The sequence below is a fragment of the Bubalus kerabau genome, chromosome 16, assembly GCF_029407905.1.
Source record: "Bubalus kerabau isolate K-KA32 ecotype Philippines breed swamp buffalo chromosome 16, PCC_UOA_SB_1v2, whole genome shotgun sequence".
NCBI classification, from domain to species: Eukaryota; Metazoa; Chordata; class Mammalia; order Artiodactyla; family Bovidae; genus Bubalus; species Bubalus kerabau.
In genome coordinates, this window is record NC_073639.1 from 9,019,654 (window position 1) to 9,045,475 (window position 25,822).

Below are 25,822 nucleotides of genomic sequence, written 5' to 3' on the forward strand. Positions count from 1 at the left end.
ATGAAACAATGTAAAATTTGAATTTTGACTATTTGCTTTTCAGGATTTATTAATTGTTTTAGCTGTGCTCATTGTATCATAGTTATTTATTAAAACATCCTTGTCTATTAAGGATACATAAAGAAATACTTAAAGATATTTGAGGGGTAGAATTGCCATTGTTTAATGGGTATTGGGGCTGGGTGACTGGTATGTGAGGGCTCACTTTACTATTTTTTAAAAAAATTTGTATATATATTCAAAATATTTTGTAATAAAAAGCAAAAAAAAAAAATAACCTGTTGGTTAAAATCGTATTGAAGTATAGGGTCGGCATGACTGAGCGACTTCACTTTCACTTTTCACTTTCCTGCATTGGAGAAGGAAATGGCAACCTACTCCAGTGTTCTTGCCTGGAGAATTCCAGGGATGGGGGAGCCTGGTGGGCTGCTGTCTATGGGGTCACACAGAGTCGGACATGACTGAAATGACTTAGCAGCAGCAGCAGCATACTATAATTATGACGTATGTAACTTAGAACTTAAATATATTATAATATGATAATATTATCAATAGTGATATAAATAAAATAAATAAATGTGGAAGAAGAGGAGAACTCCAAATCACTAATGTGGACAACATGTCCTCAAGAAGGCAGGGCACAACTCCCCACTCCCTAAGTGTGGCCTCAGCATAATAGCTTTCTTCCTTTTTTTTTGGCCACGCTACAATTTTAGTTCCCTGACTAGGGATCGAACACATGCCCCTACATTGGAAACGCAGAGTCTTTACCATTGGACCCCCACGGAAGTCGATGGAAAGGGCAAGAAAAGAGCAGCTGTGCGGTGGAGAAGCCTGCCCCGTACCACCTCAAGCCAGATGATCAAGGGTAACGCCAACAGTGGGGGAGCTGCTGATGGTGTGTGCTCCTGACAGGGTGTGACGAGCACGAGCCCTTGCCTCCGTCATCTTCCTCCTAAAAATGGAGTAACTCAGTCTAATCTCGAGAGTAGCATCAGGCAAACCCAAACTGAAGCCCATTTTACAAAATACCTGACCAGTTCTCATAATTGTCAAGGCGCTCAAAACTAGTCAAGTCTGAGAAACCCACAGCCAAGAGGAGCCCAAAGAGACATGACAAATACATGCAATGCGGGGGAGAAGTCCTGGATAGGAACCTGGAACAGAAAAAAGATATTAAATAAAAACCAAGAAACCTCAATAATGTATGGCTTTAATAATAATGTATCAATATTTGGTTCTTTAACTGTAAGAAATGTGCCATATGAACATCAGATGTTAATAATAGGAGAAACTGGGTATACAGGAACTCTCTCTTCACAATAATTCTGTAAATCTGGAAGTAAACTCTAAAAAGGAAAGTGTATTTAGACAAAGCAAGCTGTTGATGGTTGGGTTTAGTGTGGTAGTGTGCTGTGCTGAGATTCTTAGGATTTTTCATCTCTGTGCAGCGTGCTTTTGCCCCCAGCGGTCCTGCACTCCTTGGTAAAGACTGCTTAAGTCTGTTTCTGAGAGAAGAAAGGGAACATGACTGAAAGCTGGTATTTCACAGGCATTTATTTCTCTCCTAACTTTGAAGCTCTTCTGTTTCAGAAGAAGGAGCAGGCTGCTGCCAGCTTCAGACCCATTGCTAGTTCCCACGGCAGGGACTGCAGACACCCTATCCTCCTGCACCTCCCTGGGGTAGGTGCAGGAGGGCAGGGAGAAAACCTGGATTAGCTCAATGAGGCTGTTTCCTAACAATCTGGTTGGGTTGAACAGAGTCCCTCCATCCCTGTCTCAGCCAAGGTGCTTCTCCTTTCTACCTTTGTCCTTGTAGTTCTCTGGGATGACTCTTGAGAGACCCTGGCAGTAATTGTAACAGAGGGAGAAAAGATGGCGAAGCCAGGGGATGGAGATAAATTATGCAGGGAAAATACTTTTCTTTAGTCATTGTAATACAAGAGGAAAAATACAGTGGCAGTAACTGTAATAATTGTAATACAAGCGGGAAGAGATGGTGAAATGAGGGGATGAACTTAAATTATGCAGAGAAAATATTTTTCTTCATTTTTGTTCACAATAAGGAGGGAGAAATATTACAAGGTTTGGGAATTCACTGGCTCTTCACTCACAAGTGGTCCATTCGCTTGACTGTCTCGTTGTCTGTCAGCTTCTTGCTTATGCATTTCCCCACCTGGTAAAGTTCGTCTCGACGGACACTCTGTGCCTCAGTGTGTGATGATCGTGTACTTGGATGATCTTTTCCCACTTCCGGTGGCTGCTGAGATGGTGCTGCTGAATACCCGAGTCTTCTGTCACTCCACAAGAACACCCACGACAGCCTGGAAAACAAGTTTACTGAGGATCAGAGCCAGATAGAGGCGGTCCCCTGGGTGGGCTGTTCTGCAGGAAGAAGATTTAGTGAGGGTCTACAAAGGCGATGATCTTCTTCTTTTTTAAGAAAGGAAATGTTGGAGTCCTTGGACCAATTTTCAGTGTCTTTGGAAGCCGTAGGTGTTTATTTTTCCTAAACATATTCTTTGGAGGAGACTGGAGAGGAAGATGAGTGGTCCAAGCGCACACAGATGGTAAACCCATGGCTTCCATCAACAGCAGCAAAGAAATCAGCTTGACGCAAGGGGGTAACCTCTGAGACGGGAAATGAAGACTCAGGGGATGTGGGAAAATTTCTGGAGTCAGAGTGCAAGGCAGCTCCCAGGAGGCTCACAAAATGCCACAGAATCCTGTCCTTTCCCAAGAGGGACATCTTTTAAATGACAGCAAAGTAGATATTGAGCTGGGTACTCAATCAAGTCATTGGAGAGTTGTTCTGATTCTCTTCAGTTTTCCTCACTGGATAATAAAGCCATTAAATGTTATTGTTCAGAAAGAACTGCAAGAAAATATAAGTGAACATTCATCTCTTGAGGTAGAGAAATGGTTTCTAAACATGATGTTAAAGACAGAACATAAGGGGAAAAATCAGTGAATTGGACACAGTAAAAACTAAACATGTCTATATATTTTTAAAACCACTGAAATGACATTAAAAGTCAAATGACAACCCTGAATGATATTTCCACCACACTTAGCTGATCTAAGGTTTAAAATCTTAATATACAAGAAACTCTTCCAATTGAAATAAAAGAGAATACTTTAACAGAAAAAAATCTGTTAACAATAAAAATGGGTATTTATAAGAAAAAATCAACTAGCTAAAACTTTTGTGAAAAAAAATTCTATAAAACTTGTAAACAAGGAAATTGAGTGTTAGTCACTGAGTCTTGTCCAACTCTTTGTGACCCCATGGACTGTAGCTCACCAGGCTCCTCTGTCCATGGGATTCTCCAGGCAAGAATACTGGAGTGGGTTGCCATTTCCTTCTCCAAGGGATCTTCCCGACACAGGGGTCGAATGCTGGTCTTCTGCACTGCAGACGGATTCTTTACCATCTGAGCCACCAGGAAATGCACATTAAAACAATCATGAAGAACCATTTCCTTAGTAAATTGCTAAGAAAAAATACCCGGCATTGGTAAGCATCCTTTAAAAAGTCATACCTTCATATATGTAGAATATAAGTTGTTATCAAAAGTCTTAAAAGTAAGTTTTTCCTTTGACCTCTTGCCTGGAAAATCCCATGGGCAGGGGAGCCTGGTGGGCTGCAGTCCATGGGGTCACAAGGAGTCGGACACAACTGAGAGACTTCACTTTCCCTTTTCACTTTCATGCATTGGAGAAGGAAATGGCGACCCACTCCAGTGTTCTTGCCTGGAGAATCCCAAGGACGGGGAGCCTGGTGGGCTGCCGTCTCTGGGGTCGCACAGAGTCGGACACGACTGAAGTGACTTAGCAGCAGCAGCAGCAGCAGCAGCAGCAGCAGCAGGAATTGTTGAGAAGAAATAATTAAGCATGTGTACAAAACTGTGTATTCAAGGATGTTCAATTCATTTTTTCTTAGCAGTTTACGAAGGAAATGGTTCTTCAGGGTTGTTTTATTGGGACCCCGATGTGGGTCTCTAACTCTCTAACTGCTAAACAGTAGACGGTTGAGACACCGCTGGGGATGGGGCTTCTACTGGAGCAGGGCCAGGTGTTTGAGTTGAGTTTCAAACATTCAAATACTCATTATGCTCCTTATTTACAAAACAGAAACAGACTCATGGACTTAGAGAACAAACCTGGTTACCAGGGGTATAGGATAGGGGGAAGGAACAGTTAAGGAGTTTGGGATGAACGTGTACCACTGGTATATTTAAAATGGATACCCAACGAGGACCTATGTATATATAGCACAGGGAAATCTGCTCATTGTCATGTCATGGATGTCATGTCATGTCATGCCTGGATGACTGCGCTATTCACCTGAAACTTTCACAATATTGTTATTGGCTATACTCCAATACAAAATAAAAAATTTTTTAAATGCTTATGTTCCTGTTGCTGATGAACAGCAAGAATGATCAGGCAGCTGCATTCATTCACCCTCACCTCCAGGCTTGCAGTGTTTAAGTGCCTGGCATCCTGTGCTGGCCATTGTGCCCAGCAATGCCCAGGGGTGGCTTTGCTTCCTCCACCTCCTATGGGAGGACTAGGGTTGCGGGGTGAGAGAGGCCTGAGGTCTTAGTGGTTAAGGGAACCCCAGTGCTGAGTTTGCAAATAAAACAGGTTTTCCCCTTTCTCTTTGGCAAAAGCAGAGAGATTCAGGCGTGTCTAAGTCTCTGAGTCACACGTGGGCCAGTTTCAGTCTTTCCTGAGGCTTTCTCAGTGTTTTTTTCTCTTGTTTCTGGAGCCTGGCATGTTGCGGGTATTTCCCTAACAATTTCTGGCAAACAGGGAAGTGGATGCTATAGAGGCTGAATGGGAGGACAGACAGGCTGACTGGGGAGCCTGGGGAGCTCAGGCTGGCCCGCTGGAATTCCTTGAACTTTCCCCTCCTTTAAACTTCCTGGAGGGAGGGGTGTGCCAGCCCTCACCCCACCCCCACCCACGCCCCGGCGCAGTTTTTCCTGGTCTCAACCCCGAAGAGCAAGCAACAGCAGGCTGCCCAAACTGGAGAAAGCCAAACACTGGCTATTCGGGGCAAATAAAGCAAGCTATTCGATAGTTATGGGTTAAAAGGGTGTTTTTCCAGGTGAGGTCTCTTGAGAGAAGGACAACTAAGCAAAATTTCCAAACCAAGTCCCAAATCCTGGGTGTTCACATTCACAAAGCTGGAGCTCATAGAGATCAAGGTGGACAAGTGGTCAGCACTTAAAGAGGTGTCACTGGATATCAGGGGATTCTGGTGTCCAGGACTAGAAAAACCAGTTTGTTGAGATCTTGGGTCTGGGCAGAAGTTTATTTGCAGGTGAGAACACGCAGAATTAATACTAGTAGGAAACTCGGCTTCAGGCCAATGATTCACTGCCAGGGAAATAGAGCAGAAGAGCGAAACCACAGATCCCTGCAGGGTGGCTCCAGAAGGACTCGGGGTTCCAACCAGAGGGATGCTGGCTGGGGCCCCACTTCCCCACTAAAGGGTGTGGGCAGGGCAGGGCCCCCAGAGAAGGGCAGTCCAGGAGAGTTTTCCATTCTTGAATCTAGTATGTTAATTACCTCCTTCATCTTTGAACATTCCCATCCCATTGGTTCTTTCTTCCTCTGAATATCAACCTGCCCCAGGCTCTCTTATTGTAAAAGAAAGAGGAATCCTACATTGCTCTCACTTGACTACAAGCACTCATGTTCCCTTTTATTACCAAAATTTTTCAAAAAGACATCTACAGTCAATGTCCCTCCTCCACCTTCCTTAATTCCTTAGAATATGACTTTCTTGGAGGCTTCTTAACTGGTATCGCTACCAAAGGTCACTATGACCTCTAAGTCCCCAGTTGGGACTAGCCTCTGCTCAGCTCTCCTTATTGACTTTTTAAAGAAGACTTTTCCTATATATATATACATATATATGTATATAAATACATATGTACACACACATATATATAATTTTAAAAAAACACTGACATTTTGGTTCTTTAATTTTATTATTGGAGTATAATTGCTTTACAATGTTGTGTTAGTTTCTGCTGTGCAACAAACTGAACCAGCTTTATGTGTGCGTACATCCCCTCGCTCCTGAGCGTCCCATCCCGCGGCCGCCCTCTAGGTTGTCACGGACTCTGAGCTGCTCCCTGAGCTACACAGCTGTTTCCTAGCAGCTATCTATTTTGCCCTATCCTTTCTCTACTGTGTCCACAACTCCTTTTTCTATGTCTGTGTCCCTATTCCTGCCCTGCAAATAGGTTCATCTGTACCACTTTTCTAGATTCCATGTGTGCGGTGCTTCGTCACTCAGTCGTGTCCGACTCTTGCAACCCCATAGACTGTAGCCCGCCAGGCTCCTCGGCCCATGGGATCCTCTGGGCAAGAATACTGCAGTGGGTTGTCATTTCCTCCTCCAGTCCAACTCTTTAGGACCCCATAGACTGTAGCCCTCCAGGCTGCTCTGTCCATGGAATTTTCTAGGCAAGAATACTGGAGTGGGTTGCCATTCCCTTCTCCAAGATTCCACATATATGCATTAATATGTAGGTTGTTGCACAGCCATGTCCAACTCTTTGCAACCCCATGAACCGTAGCCCACCAGGCTCCTTTGTCCATGGGTTTTCCAGGCAAGAATACTGGAGGGGGTTGCCATTTTCTCCTCCAGATATGTGTTAATATACAGTATTTGTTTTTGTCTTTCTGAAATTGCTACCAAAGGTCACAGTGACCTTTAAGTCCCCAATTTGGTCACCTTTGCTCAGTTCTCCTTTCTGACTTTTTGGTAGCATTTGACAATGATAAGCATGGCTGTCACTTGAAATTGTTTTGTTTTTGACCGCAGGGGCATCTCAGCATCTTGAATTCCTGCCCCTGGGACTGTTTCCTTCTGTTTCTTTCTTGGACTAGTTTCTCTGCTCTGCATACAGAAGGCAGCCAGAACCTGCTGGGGTGAGTCTGCACTTAGCTGAGCTTCATCCGGTGCCTGGCATTGGAAGCACCAGGAAAATGTTGGCCTGAGAGAAAAAAGCCTGCCCTCCCCGCCGCGAGCTGTGTTCCCACAGCTCCTCATGCACCTCCACTGTGGGCAGTGCTCGGCCCTGGATCTGTTACTGCAGAGTGGCCTGTTCCCTCTACAGACACGAGCATTGCACGAGCTTTCTGACTCACTCTGAGCCCCAGTGAGCGGCACTGGTTGGGTACTGGAGGTTCTCCTGTTGTTTGCTTGCTTATAGAAGGACCTCAGCCTGAGCAACCCAAGTATGTGTTTATAGGAGGCCGTGGCTCTCCAAGATGCAGGTTTGTGTTTCTAACTGCCTACTGGGCACAGTCACATAAATGTCTCAATGTCCTAAGACCAAACTCATGGTTCAGAACGGTCATTCTCCCAGAAAGACTCAAGTTCGCAGCTGCTCTCCATTACATCTGACATGCAGCTGCCGGATCCAGGGGTGTCTTGCTTCCCTACCGCTCATCCGAACCACTTTTCTCAGAACCTCTTCCCGGCTGAGGCCCTTCCACCTGGACTGACATGCAGGCCTCCTGACTGCTCTCCTCACCTCCCGACTCTCCATTCTCTGATCCAAGCACGTTGGGGCCAATCAACCTTGAACCGTTTTGGTTCTGTCACTTCTGTATCCTCAGTTAGTCATCAAATATAGTCTAGGTAGTCAGAAAATCTGCCTACAAAGCAGGAGATGCAGGGTTTGATCCCGGGGTCGGGAAGATCCTCTGAAGGAGGAAATGACAACCCACTCCAGTATCCCTGCATGGAGAATCCCATGGACTGAGGAGCCTGGCGGGATTCAGCGCATAGGGTCCCAAGCAGCCGGACATGACTGAAGTGACTGAGCTCGCAGGTAGGCCTCAGGCCTCATGTCCCATCTCCCTCTCCCGTTCCTCTCCTTTCTCCACAGATGGCAGGCCTCTCACCTGGGTAACTTAGTCTTGGAAAACCCTCTCCCTAGCTTTCACCAGCTAAGTGCCATCTGCCCGAGGCTGCCTTCCCTGTAACCATGGTTCAAAGTGGTCTTCCCTTCTCTGGTCTCCTAAGAAGAAGCTTTGTTTGTGCCTCCCCATACGAAGGAGTGGAGATACCTCAGTCTATGTCATGTCTTGAGGGAAGCGCTGTGTCCACAGTGCCCGGCACATTAGAGGAGATGGAAGTTCATTTGCCTGATTGAGTGAATCACTTTATGGAAACTTTTCTCCCGGAGATCTGAGATTTTTCCACAGTTACCGTTACCAGCTCTTTCCACCCGAGATAGGTCTGTGATGGTTGGTCCCTATGGAAAAAAAGATTCCATTAGGATTAGGCTCTGTGTGCCAAGTATATACAATCTAAAGAATGAACCAAAGGGATGCAAATGTTTCTCAGACATGGGGGTTATTGAGGGCCAGTGAGAGGAAGGGGAGGGGAATTTTATGGGGACAGTGGAGCAGTTAAGACCTCTTTGAAAAGTTTTCTTGCAGACTGAGGTTTTAAACTCACAGCACACCTGATTCCCTGTTGGGTCCTCGGTCTGACGCTGGATCAGCCTGGGAACGTACTTAGGAGTTCCTCCTGCCTTTCTTCTGAGTATCCTTGTTTCCTTTCCCCTTTTTTCTGTCCCTCAGCCCATCCTATAACCCATTTCTACAGAATCTTAGTTCCTGAACTCGATATTTCCCAGGAACTATTGTACAAGGCAGAGGATAAGAGAAGCAGCAGATCTTTTGCCAACAAGAGATGCTGTCCTTAACCCTCTACAATCTGACATCATCCAGTCCTTCTGCCTCCTGGCTTCGAGGGAGCGCAGGAGGTGTTCAGTGGGAAGCCCTGGCCAGATCAGAAGAGCCGTGGGGCAGGAGAGAGGAAGACTGCAACCAGCCTGCATTTAGTGGAGTTTTATAGGCACTGATTAAACTATTGTTAAAAAGCAATTACTAAGTGATTACACACCTGTGGCTGACCCCTTCCCAAGAGTGTGGTGTGAAGCCCACCTCATCAAGTCATCTAGGATCTTGCTAGAAATCTAGAATCTGAGCCCTCTTTCCCAGGCCTGAGTCAGAATCTGTATTTTAGCACGATTCTATAATGATTTCCATTCACTCCAAAGCTTAAGAAGCACTTCCATGGACATTCTATTCTGGGTTCTTAAAAATGTGTTCCGAGAGCCAGTATAGAAATGCAGCGACCAGTCACACTGCAGAGGCAGAAAGGAGGTGTCACTACTGAACCGCCGCATTTCCCCCAGTCCTCACAGGGTCGCCTCTCTTTCTCAAATCAAGGGGCAGTTGTGATTTGAGAGGCCACTAGAACGGGGGCAATGGGGAGGAGGAGGGAGCGGAGAGGCCCTAAAGAGATGCCCGTGCTCCCCACTGCTGTTCTCACGTTCTGTGGAATTGTTTTCGGCAGGTTAGGGTCCTTCCTCACCTGCTTTGAAGAAAGAATTCATTACAGTGACCAAGATTGCAGAGCAGACAAGGAGTTTATGAGAAGTACAGTACGTGTGGGATAGTGCCCTGGCAAACTTGCCGAGTGAGACACACCCTGCAGGGGAAGCTTAGGTTATTAATACGGATTAGTCTTCCAGGATTTAGATGAGGAGAGTCCCTTGGACTGCAAGAAGATCCAACCAGTCCATTCTAAAGGAGATCAGCCCTGGGTGTTCTTTGGGAGGAATGATGCTAAAGCTGAAACTCTAGTACTTTGGCCACCTCATGCGAAGAGTTGACTCATTGGAAAAGACCCTGATGCTGGGAGGGATTGGGGGCAGGAGGAGAAGGGGACGACAGAGGATGAGATGGCTGGATGGCATCACTGACTCGATGCACGTGAGTCTGAGTGAACTCTGGGAGATGGTGATGGACAGGGAGGCCTGGCGTGCTGTGATTCATGGGGTCTCAAAGAGTCGGACACGACTGAGCGACTGAACTGAACTGAACTGACTCCTTTTTTCCCTCCCCTATGATCGCCTTATCTATAATTTCTTATTTGGGCTTCCACCAGGCGCCATCTTGAATCTTTCCAGAAACAAAACCCACAAAGGTGTGTGTGTCAAAACCACAATACTAATGATGTTGTAATGATATTACGAAGAAACCAAGGTTACTAGAAGATGTCTTAAGACCCCTTCTGTGCATCTGTCAGTCTGGGAAATCCTCTCAACCACAAAATTGAGGCCACTATGGAGGGCTGTTTTGTCTTTCACCCAATCAGGGTGCGTCATTCCCACCCATCCTTTATCTTAAAGGGCCAGCGTGAAACTGGCTGCAGCAGATTAACCTGAGTCCTATTTATCTGCTACTTCAGAATGACTCCTGCCGTTTCCGTGGGGCAGGTTAGGAGGGGATCGAGGCAAGAAGCCAGAGTGAGGAGCTCTGGGTGTTTCCTAAAGGACCGCCAGCCTGACTGGTGCAAGAGAAAGGCAGCTCCAAACCTTGAAACAATTGAAATGTCGATCAAGAGATGAATGGATAACTAGATTGTGGTGTTGGAGAAGGAAATGGCAACACACTCCAGTATTCTTGCCTGCAGAATCCCAGGGACAGAGGAGCCTGTTGGGCTGCCATCCATGAGGTCCCACAGAGTCGGACATGACTGTAGCAACTCAGCAGCAGGAACAGATTGTGGTGTAGCCATATGGTGGAATCCTTTGTCTCTGTTTAGTCGCTCAGTCGTGTCCAATTCTTTGCAGCACGCCAGGCTTCCCAGTCTTTAACCATCTCCCAGAACTTGCTCAAACTCATGTCCATTGAGTCAGTGATGCCATCCAACCATCTCATTGCTGAGACAGAATGTATTTTTGATGCATGTGGGAACATGAATAAATCTTAAAATAATTTTTCTGAGAGTAGCAAGACCCTCCCCCACAAAAGAGCAATTTTGTATGACTGCATTTATGTAAAACTGAAAAAATGCAACTAACCTCTAGTGACAGCAGGTTAGTGGTTCTTGAGACTGAGGGGCCAGCAAGGGCAGGAGGAGGGGCTATGACGGCACCAGGAAAGCTTTGGGGGCGACAGCTTCTCTGTCTCGATTCCTGCGAGGGCTTCCTGATGTGCTTGTAGTTCAGTCGCTCGGTCGTGTCTGACTCTTGCGACCCCATAGACTGTAGCCCACCAGGCTCTCTGTTCATGGAATTTCCCGGACAAGAATACTGGGGCAGGACACGACTAACACTCAAGATGCCGACAACAAGCTGACATTTCTCATCCGGATGGGGGGAGAGAAGCAGTGGCGTGGCCCTTCAGAAGAGGCTGACTGGAAATGTGACATCGCGGGTGTTTATGCAGCCTGCTTAGAGATGGAGTCCATCTCTGGCTTCGTATTTTAAAATTTAAGGCACAATTTACATAGGGCAAAATTCATCCTCACTGTAGAGTTCTGGTGGATTTTGAGGAATGTGTACATTCGTGTAACCACCACCCTAAGCGGGATCTAAGCAGGGTCTAGAACACTCCACCACTCCCAGAATCTCCCCACACCACTTTGTAGTCAACCCCTCTCCTCACCCCCAGTCCCTGGCAACTACTGGCCTGTTTTCTGCCCCTAACGTTTTGCCTTTGCAAGACTTTCATGAAAATATCATAATAGAGGAAAAGCAGACACCATGTGGACTTTTGAGTCTGACTTCTTTCACTTAGTGTAATGGGTTTTTTTTGTTTGTTTCCTCAGAATAATACTTTAACAATCTGAAAATCTGTTGTTTTGGTTTTAAGTCTTTCAAAAGGAGTGGTAAATCAAAGGTTCATTCACTATCTCTGTGTGGGTATATGTCTCAGTGTGGACAAATGTCTATAGATACTTTTGCCTTTTATAGTCATTTTAGCCCCACTTAATTGGTACATAAAGTCATCTTATTTTAACAATGTTAAAACCTAAATTTATATTCTAAATCTAACACTCTTCTTCCAAACCTGCCTCTGTCTCTGCTCTAAGTCTGCTCCTCAGCCTCCATTAACGGCAGACCTTTGGAGACCACCAACAGTCATAGTTTGAGAAACCAGAGATGAACGCTGGACCTTAAGTCCCTGTGACCTATATCAGTATAATGTTTTTGAGGGTCCTTCCTGTTGTGGAATGTATTATTAAAAATATTCCTTACTCTTCGTTGCTGAGTAACAGTTCATTGTATGGCTGCAGCATCATTTATCCATTCCCAGTGAAAGGACCCTTAATTCTGTTTCCAGCTTTGGGCAATTTTGAATAAGGCTACCGTAAACATTCACATCAAGTTTGATGTATGTCCATAGGTTTTTATTTCTGTTAAGAGTGGGATGGTTGGGTCATGTTGGGTCATCGTTGGGTATGTGTTTAACCTTATAAGGGACTGGCAGCTGATTTCTGAAATGGTTGTACCATTTTACATTCCCACCAGCAGTGTGTGAACATTCTGATTGTTTCACATCCTCAGTTGGAGGATGGTTTCATCCTCAGTTGCGTAACCAACTGCTCCGCACCAGCAGTTGGTATCGTTGGTGTAGTTTGAGTGATTGAGTGAGTGAGTGGGTGAAGTCGCTCAGTCGTGTCCGACTCTTTGCGACCCCGTGGACTATAGCCCCCCAGGCTCCTCCGTCCATGGGATTCTCCAGGCTATTCTAATAGGTGGTGGTATCTCAGGGTGGCTTTACTTTGCTTTTCTCTAAGGACAAGGGGTACTGAGCATCTTGTCATGTGCTTGTTTGCCATCCATCTAGCTTTAAAGGGACCCATTCAAATGGTCTGCTCTAGCTTCATTCTCAGTGGTTGAGATTGAGGCTCTATACAACAGGGCTCTCGTAGCTGTCGATACAAGCGGTTTTAGAAGCACGGAGTAAAGCAGTGCACCCTGAGAAATAGGTGGGGAGGGGGAGAGTGGATCAGAAGGATCAGTGTCATGGTGTTTAGATAAACTGTAGAGGGAATGTGTTCTCAGTGGCTCTCCTGCATGGAGGAGGTCAGGTAGAGAAGAGGGGTCCCGGTTCTGTAGAGGAGGAAATGTACAATTAGCCTATGGACGGCAAGAAACACTGCTATTCTGGAAGTCAGCTCAGTGAGACTCCACTTCCTTGGATCTTTCTGGAGAAGTGGGAGGCAGAGTGATAAAGTGAGTGGTTAGGAATTACAAACACAAAATACAGAACTGCAAAAAATGTGGCTAGAAAACTACATAGCTCTCTCCTCCTTGGTGGATTCAAGGTGATGGTTTGCTTCTCTACTGAAGCGGAGACGTTCCCATGATTGCTGTGCATTTGCGTCCTAGCTTAGATTGCTCAAGAAACATTGCAGTGCGTTTCGGTTGAGGACCCAGGGTGTGAGGGGGCCGCCGGGTGGCTTATTTCCCTGCTGTTCTGCCCAGCCCCCCTTCCTGGGGCCTCAGTCTGCCCATCCCAGGACTCAGAACCTCCAAGTCCTGGGATGGGGAGAAGGAACAAGCCATGGACAGCCCGGGGCATTGCTAAGATGGGGCTGGAAATGTGGATTTAATTCACAGCAGGCAGGTAGACTGGGCCAGGAGCGGATGCCTTCCATGAACATCTGTCCCCAAAGATCACAGCAGAGAGCAAGCGAGTCTGGGGTACATTCATCCACAACAGGGCCAAGAGAGGAGGCAGAGGGAATCGGTCCAAGTGGGATCTGCCTCGTGGAAGTGCAGCAGTGGGGCACCTTGCTCTGGGCTCCAGACACCCTCCTGCAGATAGCTGTGCTGTCCCGAGCCTGCAGGGCAGGGCCTGTGGTCATCCTTTTCGTATGCCCTGTGCCTACAGCACCTGTTTAATGGCAACAGGACAGATAAGGCAGGAGGAGTGCCGGGAATCCCAGAGGCTGGCTCTCCCAGGAAGAAAACTTGGGAAGCTTGTATGACTTTTGCTCTCTGCAGAGCTCTTTAGAAGACAATCAGCGTTAAGCAACCAGGCCCCAGGCCAGGCCTCATAGGCCTAGTGGGTCACTGTCTTTGTTTTGCTCAGGAAAGCTGTCCCCATGAAGCACTTAGGGGTTGGGACCTGGGCCAGAAATTACTTTCACTCTCATAATCCTATTCTGAAGGTTTATAGATTTTTTATTTGCAGGCTTAGAGACAACCAAGTCTCAAACATTTCTCTTTGCACAGTGAATAATTCCCTGCCCCTTACTCCCCACTTCCTGACGCTGTCCTTCCTATTAACTCACACGAAAGAAGGCACATTCTTTCCCTTTTCTGGCTCTAACCACCTTAGAGATCAAAGGTGATTCTGTTCCTGATGATCTACTCCCTTTAACTGGATGGGTGGATTGACCCAGAGGATCAAGTGTAACCGGGTTCCCCGACCCAGGGCATCAGCTGGTCATTCCCATTTCACCAGAGAAAGATCATTCTTAGAAAAGGCCTGGGGACTTCCCTGGTGGTCCAGTGGTTAAGACTCTACCCTGCAAGGCAGGGGATGTGGGTTTGAACCCTGATTATGGAACTAAGATCCCACATGGCGAGGAGCAACTAACCCACATGCAGCAACTAGAGAGTCCGTGAACCACAACAAAAAATGCACGTGATGCAGTGAAGACCTCGCCTACCACAACTAAGATCCAATGCAACCAAATAATAAATTAATACTGAAAGAAAAAAAGAGGCCTGGACCTGGGGCTTATTCCTCAAGGGGCCCTGGCTTCACACTGAAAAATCTTCCTTCTTCAAACCTACACAGCTTTGGCCCCTACTGTACTGGAGTCTCCAGCAGAGTCACTTGGGCGGAGAGTTGCTAGAGAATTTATTCTATAGAGGCTTCAAATACCAGCTCTTAATTGTTCAGGCATTGCTGCCACATGTAAGTTTAGTTCATTGATTCCTGTAACTATTTATTACAGTGTATTTGCTGTTGTCATTAATCATTTAGATTTACAAGTAAGTCTAAATGATTAATAAATTCTTACGCATAGCTTGCCCAGCCCTGGAACCTGGAGAAATCATTATTACACATGTTCTCCCCTTAGATGCCCTTGAGCAGCGCTCTCACTGCACATACAAAATGGGAATCCAAGGGCGGCTGCTTTGCTTTCTCTCTCTTTTTTTAAATTAGTTTTTATTGGAGTACAGTTGCTTTACAATGTTGTGTTAGTTTCTACTGTACAGCAAAGTGAATCAGCTGTGTGTGTGCATATATCCCTTCTTTTTTGGATCTCCTTCCCATTCAGCTCACCACAGAGCACTGAGTAGAGTTCCCTGTGCCATGTAGGTTCTCATTAGGTGTCTACCATACACAGAGTATCAATAGCATATGCATATATTAATCCCTGTCTCCCAATCCACCCCACCCCCCTTTCCCCTTGCGATCCATGTGTTTGTTCTCTACATCTATGTCTCCGTTTCTGCTTTGTAAATAAGATTGTCTATACTAACTAGACACAGGTGAGAGGATGGGTGGTGGTTTTTTTTTTCTTTCTGCTCCCAAAACAACTCATTTTCTGGTGTAGAGAATAACATAGAGCTAAATATTTCATTAGGAGAACAAACACCAGGAACACATAAAGAACTTAGCGTGGAGAGAGAATAGGGAAATTTTAAGGATTGGCAAGGAGGACCTTCCTACAAAAAATAATACACACCCATGGAAGAGAAATTATAAAATTCAGAGAAGCTAAGTGGATAAAGTTAAAAAGTCACCCATTATCCCCTGATTCTGAGTTAATTAATGTTTGCTCTAAGTGCATATATTGGAATGTGAGTATTTGCCCTTGCATAGCCATTTGTGTGTTTACATACAATTTTTCTTTTACAAAACAGCATTCTGTGCATGTTTCATAACTTGCTTTTAAAAAATCAAATATATCATGACAGTCTTGTCCTGTCAGTATGTACTAAATAAGACTTCACGGTATGGCCGTACCACAATTTCCTAATTAATTTCCTCCTAGGCATATCTTTTGCATCAAACTAATCAGCCAACTCGGAGAAGGCAATGGCACCCCACTCCAGTACTCTTGCCTGGAAAATCCCATGGACGGAGGGGCCTGGTAGGCTGCAGTCCATGGGGTCGCTAGGAGTCGGACACAACTGAGCGACTTCACTTTCCCTTTTTACTTTCCTGCATTGGAGAAGAAAATGGCAACCCACTCCGGTGTTCTTGCCTGGAGAATCTCAGGGACGGAGGAGCCTGGTGGGCTGCCGTCTATGGGGTCGCACAGTCAGACACGACTGAAGCGACTTAGCAGCAGCAGCGGCAATCAGCCAGCTAACAAGTTCTAAATGATTCTGGCTACAAAGGCCAGGAAAGAACTTAATGAACTAGAATGAAGTTAAGTACAATGCCATAGGATGGGGAAAATAACTAACCATGTGGAATAGGGGAAAGAATCATTGTGTAATATGCTGAGGACCTAACAAAAATTAGGCTGAGAATAATAGAAATCAGGTAATGGGTCTAAAATAAATCTATGATGCCAAAGAAAAGTAATTTTGAAACTGGAAGTTCTAATTCTTTTCTTAGGCAAGTTGCATAGCTTTTTTTGAACCTCAGTTTCTTAAATCTGTACAATGGGAATAATTGTGTCTATATCAAAGAGTAACTGCAAATGCAAAATGATTATAAAAGACTTGAAGAGTGCCTGTCATAGAATAGGTATAAATAAAAATAATTTTAAAAATTAAAAAATAAATTTAAAATAATTTTTAGAGAAGAATAGAATAGATGCTGGAAATATCTGTTTCCTACATCACTTCCGGCCTTTGGGCTGTGCTGCTCTGTGGCACTGTTCGGGCAGGAGGGTGGCCCCCTGCGCTGTGAGCAGACGTCTGTGCTGCTGTGCTCCGATCATCCAGGGGCCTGTCGTAAAGGATGATTTCCATGGAGATGTTTCAAGTTAAATACCACTTCTATGGATCTAAGGCCTTTATGCAATTTTTTCTACAGCTAGTCTAGTTGGCTGGACGGCGTGAGTGTGGTTCCCAGACAGTGGCATCAGCTGTGCCTGGGAACTTGTTAGAAATGCAAATTCTGACTCACTGAATCAGAAACTGTGACGGTGGGCCCAGTGACCTGTGTTTTAACAAGCCCTCCTGGGGATTCTGATGTGCGCTCAAAGCTGAGAACCACTAGTGAGGCAGGAGACCCAGAAACCAAGAACCACTAGGTCTAGAATATACTCTACCTCCCAATTCACTCTGGGACCTGGGGCAAGTCGCTTCCTTTCCTTAAACCTTCATTTTCCTCATCTGGAAATTGGGACAATAACATCTCTTTGTGACCTCAAATGATTCTTTCATAGACTGAATGAACTTAGGCAGGTGAAAGATATACAAAAATGTATCATATACTGGGTTGGCCAAAAAATTCATTCAGGTTTTGCCAGAAAACCCCAAACAAATTTTTTGGCCAACCCAGTATAAATGGAAGGTATTCTGATTAGGCAGGGTGATGTATAAAGCACCCCTATTTGATGAAACATGGTCTTATTTTTATTGACCTTTCAAAGAAGAGTCTGTGACCTCCACGGGAAATCTCACTGGATGCTTTTACAACCCTCCCAGCATTTTCTCCTGTGTAACCTAAATCCCATGAGTGAGCTCCTTCCGCGTCTCAGAGACGTGCTGAGGACGTTATCAAAAAAGAAAAGTCATCGAGCAAAGTAAAAAGCCCCTACACAGAAGAGGTACCCTTATTTGTTTTCGTCTCTTGGTCCTTAGTGAAGCTGGAGAACGGCAGGTCACCCCTTGGGGCAAACCCTTCATCTCCATGAAGGCTGCTATTAAGTTGCTCCTCGCTTCCCCTCTTTCCAGGCTGAAGAGGTCTGCTTTTTAGCCTGTGTTCAAAGGCTTCATTGTGCTCCCTTGGGTCATCTCTGCTTCTCTTCTCTAAGCCTTTGCCCTCTGCTGTATATAGCAACAGCCTCTCAGGAAAGTGCGGTCCAGTCCCCTGAGTTCTGGAGCCTGGGACGTACACAGAACCCTGGTCCCCATGGGAGGGGATGCGGGGAGCATGGCCTCATGCCTCTAGTCACCTCCCTCCATGGACAAAGCACCACCCCAGTGCCTCCGAGGCAGGCTGCAGCTCCGGCAAGGCTCAGATGTGCTCCACTCTAACTTACCTAGTCGTTCATGTTTTCATTTTTATATTTCCTTGGTGTACCACCTTTTATTTGCACCCGATGGTCTTTTCTATTCTCCCAGTATCTTTAATTTCTCTAATAGAAAAATCAATTTAATATTTATATATGCATAGAAATTTAGAATATATATGCACAAAAAGAAGGGGAGGAGAAATGCTAGAATCTTAATAAGTAGTTAACTCTAGGGAATGAGATTACACATGATTTCATTTGCTTTCTTTTGCTTCTCTGGATATTTAAATTTTTCTATGATTGACACATTAATTGCTTAATATTTTGAAAAACAAAAAGACAAAATTGGAAAATTAACTCCTGCATGGGTACAGAGCAAAAAGAAGACAGAATATGCTTGTGTTAAGGAAGGCTCACTGCCCCACAGGAGTTTCCATTCCAGAAGGGTACAAAGCCATAGCATGGCCTATGGACCTGGCTTGTCTAGACTGTCCCAATTTTCACACTGAGACAAGCAAGCCGGGACAGCTGGTCACCTACCTCCAGCCCTCTTCTCTGCTGAACCACTGTGGCTGCTTGCCGGTGCCCACGAGGCATTTCTCTTACATGTCTCACTTTGCCAGCACCGCGAGGTTCTGCAAAGCTGGCCTCAGAGACAACAAGCCTCAGGATCATCAGCCGTGTGTTTGGTTCCACGGAGACTTAGCAGTAGGGGTAGTTGTAAAGGGTTCCCTACTGAGGCTGGGGAGTGTGAGCAAAACCTTCGGGCCCTGATGGAAGATGAAGGTTCAGTGGGGGCATCCGCGTGGCTGTGGAGGCTGCTGACAGTGTTTCTGTGAGGGTGAGGGCAGAGGGTGAGGGCAGAGCAGGCCACTGGCCGCAACTTCTTCCCCTGGACATGAATCATGCGGGGACTTCTGTTAGCTGTGTTCCTCCCTTTGCTTTAAAGATGTTATATTTATCTTACCTAAAAATCTGAGTTTACAAAGGTTTCATTCTTAATCAATGGTTCTCAATCCTGGCTGCATAGGAAGATCACCTGAGAAACTTCTAGAATGCTCAGATCTCACCCTAGACTGGTTAAATCAGAATCTCTAAAAAGGAGCAATCCCACTGCTGGGCATACACACTGAGGAAACCAGAAGGGAAAGAGACACGTGTACCCCAATGTTCATTGCAGCACTGTTTATAATAGCCAGGACATGGAAGCAACCTAGATGTCCATCAGCAGATGAATGGATAAGAAAGCTGTGGTACATATACACAATGGAGTATTACTCAGCCATTAAAAAGAATACATTTGAATCAGTTCTAATGAGATGGATGAAACTGGAGCCTATTATACAGAGTGAAGTAAGCCAGAAAGAAAAACACCAATACAGTATACTAACGCATATATATGGAATTTAGAAAAATGGTAACAATAACCCTGTGTACGAGACAGCAAAAGAGACACTGATGTATAGAACAGTCTTATGGACTCTGTGAGAGAGGGAGAGGGTGGGAAGATTTGGGAGAATGGCATTGAAACATGTAAAATATCATGTATGAAACGAGTTGCCAGTCCAGGTTCGATGCATGATACTGGATGCTTGGGGCTGGTGCACTGGGACGACCCAGAGGGATGGAATGGGGAGGGAGGAGGGAGGAGGGTTCAGGATGGGGAACACATGTATACCTGTGGCGGATTCATTTTGATATTTGGCAAAACTAATACAATTATGTAAAGTTTAAAAATAAAATAAAATTAAAAAAAAATAATAAAATCCTTTCATAAAAAAAAAAAAAGAATCTCTAAAAAGAGAACTTAGGGAATTTATACATATATGTATAATATAAATATATAAATAATTTATATATGCTATATAAAATAACAAGCATAATATCTAAAGGAATTTTTCTATATTACCTTGAGTATAAGTGAATTTACATAGACTTTATATACACAATAATATATAATCATATGTAATTAATATCTCATTATTATATTATAATACTATATAAAATTCCTTTAGATATTATATATCATTATAATACATATATTGTGTCATTATAATATTATGAAATCATGTCATCATAATATTATAGTGACATAATATCAAAGGAATTTATATATAATTACATATACTATGTAATTATATATAATTAATATATCATATTATATTAATTATAATAGAACCTTATAAAAAGCATTATATATAATTTCTTAGAAACTCATGTATATGTATGATTATATAACATATAAATGAAATTTATGTAACATTATAAACAATATAATACTAAATTATATATGATAGATAATATTTAATTATATTATATATATGAATTCTTTAACATAAACTTACCTATTACATGTCGTGACATTATACATAAATTCCTTTGTACATGCATTATATACATATTATATAGTATATATAGTTTTACTATGTATGTAATAAATTCCTTACTTTTCCTGAGGCTCCTCCCTTCTTGGTTTCCCCTCTGCACTCACCATCACTACCACAAAGCACTATCAGTACGTACGTACACACGTAATCTTCTCAAGGGGAGTGCAGCCGTGAGCAAGAGTCACTGATTGAGACATCTAGGATGTGTGATAAGGGGATCCTGCAGGTCAAGTTCGATGACTGAAGGACACGCAGGGGAAATGAGTCAGCAGATCCCAGGGCAGAGTGGAGAAGGCAGACAGGCAGGAAGGGGTGCAGGGAGAAGAAATCTGTCTTGAAATTCAGGGAAATGACTCAGGAAAGGACCTGAGATTCTGGTCTAATGTTCAGGACTCCAGAAATCTTTCTCCAGGTGAACAGGAAGTGTCTTACCTTGTAGGCACTGCTTATCAATGAGAGGTCAGTGGTGTGGGCCGTGGACCCTGGAGTCAGAGCTTAGGCTAAAGGATCAGGTGAGGGGATGAAAATGAAGGGGAAGGATAACTGGCTACCACACCTGCCCAGGACTGAGATAAAAGGGCACTGCGCTCTTGGAGGAAGAGTGAAGCTCCAGCTCAGCCTGCTCAGGGCACTCTTCCGGGGAGCGCATGGATGAATTGCTGACCACTGTGGTTTGCTTTTATTTGCCACGCCCAGCCTCCGTCCAAAGCAGCTGCCCTGATCTGATGCTGCCTTGCTGGAGGGCACTGTGTTCCCCGCAGGTGTTTAGAAAACACAGAGGGCAGCGAGGACTTCAGCTTTGGCCTGTGCTTTCCGCACTGGGCAACCTGGGATTCAGATGGAGTTATCTGAGGGTCAGATGAGTGTTAGTAGGGCAGGACGTGTAGACCTGCTAAAGAAATGAGCTGCACACATGCTGCTTTTCTCTTTTCCTAAACATTCTTAGCCAGGCTGTTGGGATACGAGCTGCAAAGGTGAGGCCATGGGCGCCATGGAGAGAAGGATGCCTCTCTGACCCTCAGCTGTCAGCTCAGAGGCTCTAAGCCAGTGGGTCAAAGCAATGGCATCAAGAGCATCACCTAAGGATTTTTTAAAAATATAGATGCCAGGGCCCCACCTCTAGGGATCCTGACTTAGTTGGTTTGAGGTGGGATCCAAACTATAAACTTTATTTAAATATTCTCCAGGTGATCCTAAAGCATAGTCAGGGTGAAAGCCACTGATTTTAGCTTTGGCTGGGCAACTAAATAGGTGATCAATCAGGAAGGGATGTAAAGGGTGGGGGGGTTTCTAAAGAGGCTCAGAGGGCCGTTACCCCGGGACTGGTCCCGGTGCTGGTTTTTATTTTGCTCTTTTTGCCTGTTGATCTTTTCAGTTTTATAATTTTTTTGGCTGTGTTGGGTCTTTGTTGTGTGGCATGTGCGCTTTCTCCAGTTATGGTGCTCAGGCTTAGCTGCATGGCATCTTGCTTCCCTGGTGGCTCAGTGGTAAAGAATCTGCCTGCCAATGCAAGAGACACGGGGTTGATCCCTGGTTTGGGAAGGTCCCCTGCAGAAGGAAATGGCAACCCACTCCAGTATTCTTGCCTGGAGAATCCCATGGAGGGAGGAGCCTGGCCGGGGGGTCACAAAAGAGTTGGACTTAGTGACTTAGGACAACTTAGTGACTAAACAGCAATAGGGCTTCATGAGCTCCTCTGAAGTCTCTCTTCAGCTTTATTGAGGTATAACTGACAAGTAAAATTGTAAGACACTTAAAGCATACATAGTGATGATTTGATATACGTATACACTGTGAAAAGGTTCTCATCTAGTTAATTAACCATCTGTCATCTTCTATATTTATCTTGTGTGTGTGTGAGAGAGAGACAGGGAACATTTCATTTGGCAAATTTCAATTATATAATAGAGCGTAATCAGGTGTGACTCCTGATTAGGCTAAACCAATAAAGGTAATTGCATTTCCCTTGCAAGCGACTGATATAAAAATGGCAATACCTGTGAAAGGAAGTCAGCTGGGTGGTCTCTGGGAAAGTTTCCCAGAACTCAGAACATTCTCTGTACCAGTCTTCAGACCGTCGTGTGAGGTTTGATCCTGGGAGGAGATCTATGATGGAACAAGTCTCAGGACCAACATCAACACCTTGAAGGTGGCAGAGCCCAGAGATGGGAGGAACTCGGTCCCGAGACTTGTTGAGACTGACTGAACCAACCAGCCCTGGACCTGCCTTATCTCCAGATTCTAAGTGTGAGATGTGAGATTCTCTTTGTTGAAGCCGTTTGAGCTAGGTCTTCTGCTTGTTGAAGTCAAAAGTGTCCTAAATGATACATTTTATTTTAGCCATCTTAAAATTACTGTATTTTTATTTGTCTGCAGATATTTGTGTGTATATCCCATACATTCCTTGAGATGGAATCATGCTTTTTTCGTATTTTTTAAAACAGTTTCAGGTTCCCAGCAAAATTAAGAAGGTACAAAGATTTCCTATATACTCCTGCCCTGACACATGTATAGTCCCTACCCCCTATGCCCCACCTCCATTAAAAGATCTCCCATCAGAGTGGTACATCTGTTACAGGTGGAACAGTGTACCAACTGTATAACAACAAATAGGGAATCTACATTGACACATTATCATCCCTCAAAGACCACAGTTTACATTAGGGTTCACTCTTGGTGCTGAACATTTTATGGGTGTGTGTGTGTTATTCGTTCAGTCATATCGGACTCTGCAACCCCATGGACTGTATAGCCTGCCAGGCTCCTCTGTCCACGGAATTCTCCAAGCAAAAATACTGAATGGGATTGCCTTTCCTTTCTCTGTGTTCCCTGGTGGCTCAGAGGATAAAGCATCTTCCTGCCATGTGGGAGACTTGGGTTCGATCCCTGGGTTGGGAAGATCCCCTGGAGAAGGAAATGGCAACCCACTGCAGTATTCTTGCCGGGAAAATCCCATGGATGGAGGAGCCTGGTGGGCTACAGTCCATGGGGTTGCAAAGAGTCGGACACGACTGAGCGAGTTCACTTCACCTTACTTCCTTTCTCCAGGGACATTTCATGGGTTTAGACAAATGTAAATGACGTAAGTCCACCATGATATTTAATAGTATCATACAAAGTAGTTTCACTGATTTAAACATTTTCTGTGCTCTATGTATTCATCCCTCCCCCACTCAAATCTTGGCAACTACCAATCTTTTTACTGTCTCTATAGTTTTGTTTTTTCCCAGAATGGCATAGAGTGAGAATCAAAGAGTATGTATAGCCTTTTCAGATTGGCTTCCTTTATTTAGTGATAAGCTTTTAAGGTTCCTCCATGTCTCTTCATGGCTGAAGAGCTCATTTCCTTTTAGCACTCAATAATATTCCGTTGTCTGGATATATCAGAGTTTATTTATCCATTCACCAGCTGAAGGACATCCTGATTGCTTCCAAGTTTGGGCAATTATGAATGAAGTTGCTGGAAACATCCATTTGCAGGTTGCTCTGTGCACTTAAATTGTTTAACTCTTCCAGGTAAATACCAAGAAGCATGATTGCTGAATCACGTGGTAAGAAGGGTTTGTTTCATTTTGTAAGAAACCGTCTTCCAGAGTAGCTGTACCATTCTGCTTTCCCACCAGCAATCCAGGAGCATTCCTGTTGCTCCACATCCTTGCCAGCACATGGTGCTGTCACTGTTCCAGATTTTGGTCATTCTAATAGGTGTGTAGTGGAGTCTCATTGCTATTTTCATCAGCATTTCTCTAATGACTTATGTAGAGCCTCATTTCATGCACTTATTTGCCATCTGTGTATCTTCTTTGGTGAAGTGTCAAGGTCTTTGGTCCCCTTTTTAATTGAGCTGTTTGTTTTCTTATTGTTGAGTTTCATGAGTTCTTCGTATATTTTGGATGACAGTCCTTTAGCAGATCCTTTATCTTTTGCAAGTATTTTCTTTCCATCTGGGTCTTCTCTGCTAATTCTCTTGAGATTGTCTTCAGAGTCATGACATTTTATGTGGGATTTTTCCAAAGTCTTGAATGCGATGTGTTTGAGAAAATAAATGAATTATTTATTTCCATAAACATTAAGACTTACTTTGTGTCAAGCTTATGCTAATCACTGTGAACACTAGAATGAAAACAAGCTTGGAGCATTTTTGATTGTTCAAAACAAAAACAAGGCATTTCATCTTCTTAAAGAGAAAGTTGGTGTCTTATAAGGATGCGAGCAGATGGACCACTCACAGTTCAGTTTATCTTCTCCTTGCCTCCAGATTATCTCACCCACGTGGTCTCCTGTTTGTGCCTCTCTTTCTCTGCTTGTGAATTCTCCTTCTTTCACTACCCACTGACCAAGAGATCACACGTCATTTAGTCCAGATTTCAGAAGGAAGAATTTTGATTAGCTTACGATCACCTTTACAGGGTCAAAGCCTTCAAGCCCACTACCTTCTGGGTCACGGGACAGCATTAGATCGAGTGTCCATTCGAGTGACAATGACGGTCTCTAAACAATAAAATATTCTGATGTGTTTTCCTTGAAACTATAAGGGGAATTTAGGAGTGAAAGGCCCTGTGACCTGGATCTCTAAAAGGATGACTTAGAAGTAACTCCAGGGACTTCTCTGATGGGCCAGCTGTGAAGACTTCACCTTCCTACGCGGGGGTATGGGTTCCACCCCTGGTCGGGAAGGTAAGATCCCACATGCCTCATGGCCAAAACACCAAAATATAAAAAACAGAAACAATACTGTAACAAGGTCAATAAAGACTTTAAAAAAGAAAGAAGGAAAATAACTGTAAAGTTAGGCTCTCTGTCAGCGGTCTGATACCTTCCAGCACCCCCTGTGTCTCTGCGTCCTGCAGAGCTGTGACTGAGTGAGGCGCACGACTGCCCACCACAGGTTTACTCCTGCCGCTAAGTCGCTTCAGTCATGTCCGACTCTGTGCGACCCCATAGATGGCAGCCCACCAGGCTCCGCCATCCCTGGGATTCTCCAGGCAAGAACACTGGAGTGGATTGCCATTTCCTTCTCCAGTGCATGAAAGTGAAAAGTGAAAGTGAAGTCGCTCAGTCGTGTCCTACTCTTCGTGACCCCACAGACTGCAGCCCACCAGGCTCCTCCGTCCATGGGATTTTCCAGGCAAGAGTACTGGAGTGGGGTGCCATTGCCTTCTCCAACCACAGGTTTACAGCATGAAGTAAAATGGAATAAAAGTCTCTCTTTTAGAAGAATCAGCAATGATTCTTAACCTGTTTTGGGGAAAAGAAATAGAAACTGAATTATCAAAGCTGGAAGAAAAATGTGTTCCATAGGAACAAATCATCCACAGTGTCATCGTTTCTGAAGGACTAAAAATACTTGGAAATGTTAAATTAACTAGTTAAGATAAAAGCAATGTATGCAGCAATGTTGTAGTTTTTTTACAGTTAGATACTCCTGGACATGCGG

The 25,822-nt window shown here is 44.5% G+C and overlaps 1 long non-coding RNA gene across 2 annotated transcripts; it reads right to left on the bottom strand.

The window, feature by feature from the left end:
- Window positions 1-1,210: 1,210 nt before the first annotated feature.
- Window positions 1,211-22,146, bottom strand: LOC129629575 (uncharacterized). 2 transcript variants are annotated; one of them, XR_008703280.1, is made up of 3 exons: window positions 20,818-22,146; window positions 8,101-8,288; window positions 1,211-2,324 (listed from the first exon to the last, which is right to left on the bottom strand). It is a non-coding gene; the product is annotated as an uncharacterized LOC129629575 (long non-coding RNA). The 2 variants fall into 2 exon arrangements; XR_008703281.1 differs by lacking the exon at window positions 20,818-22,146 and adding an exon at window positions 20,446-20,530.
- Window positions 22,147-25,822: the final 3,676 nt, after the last annotated feature.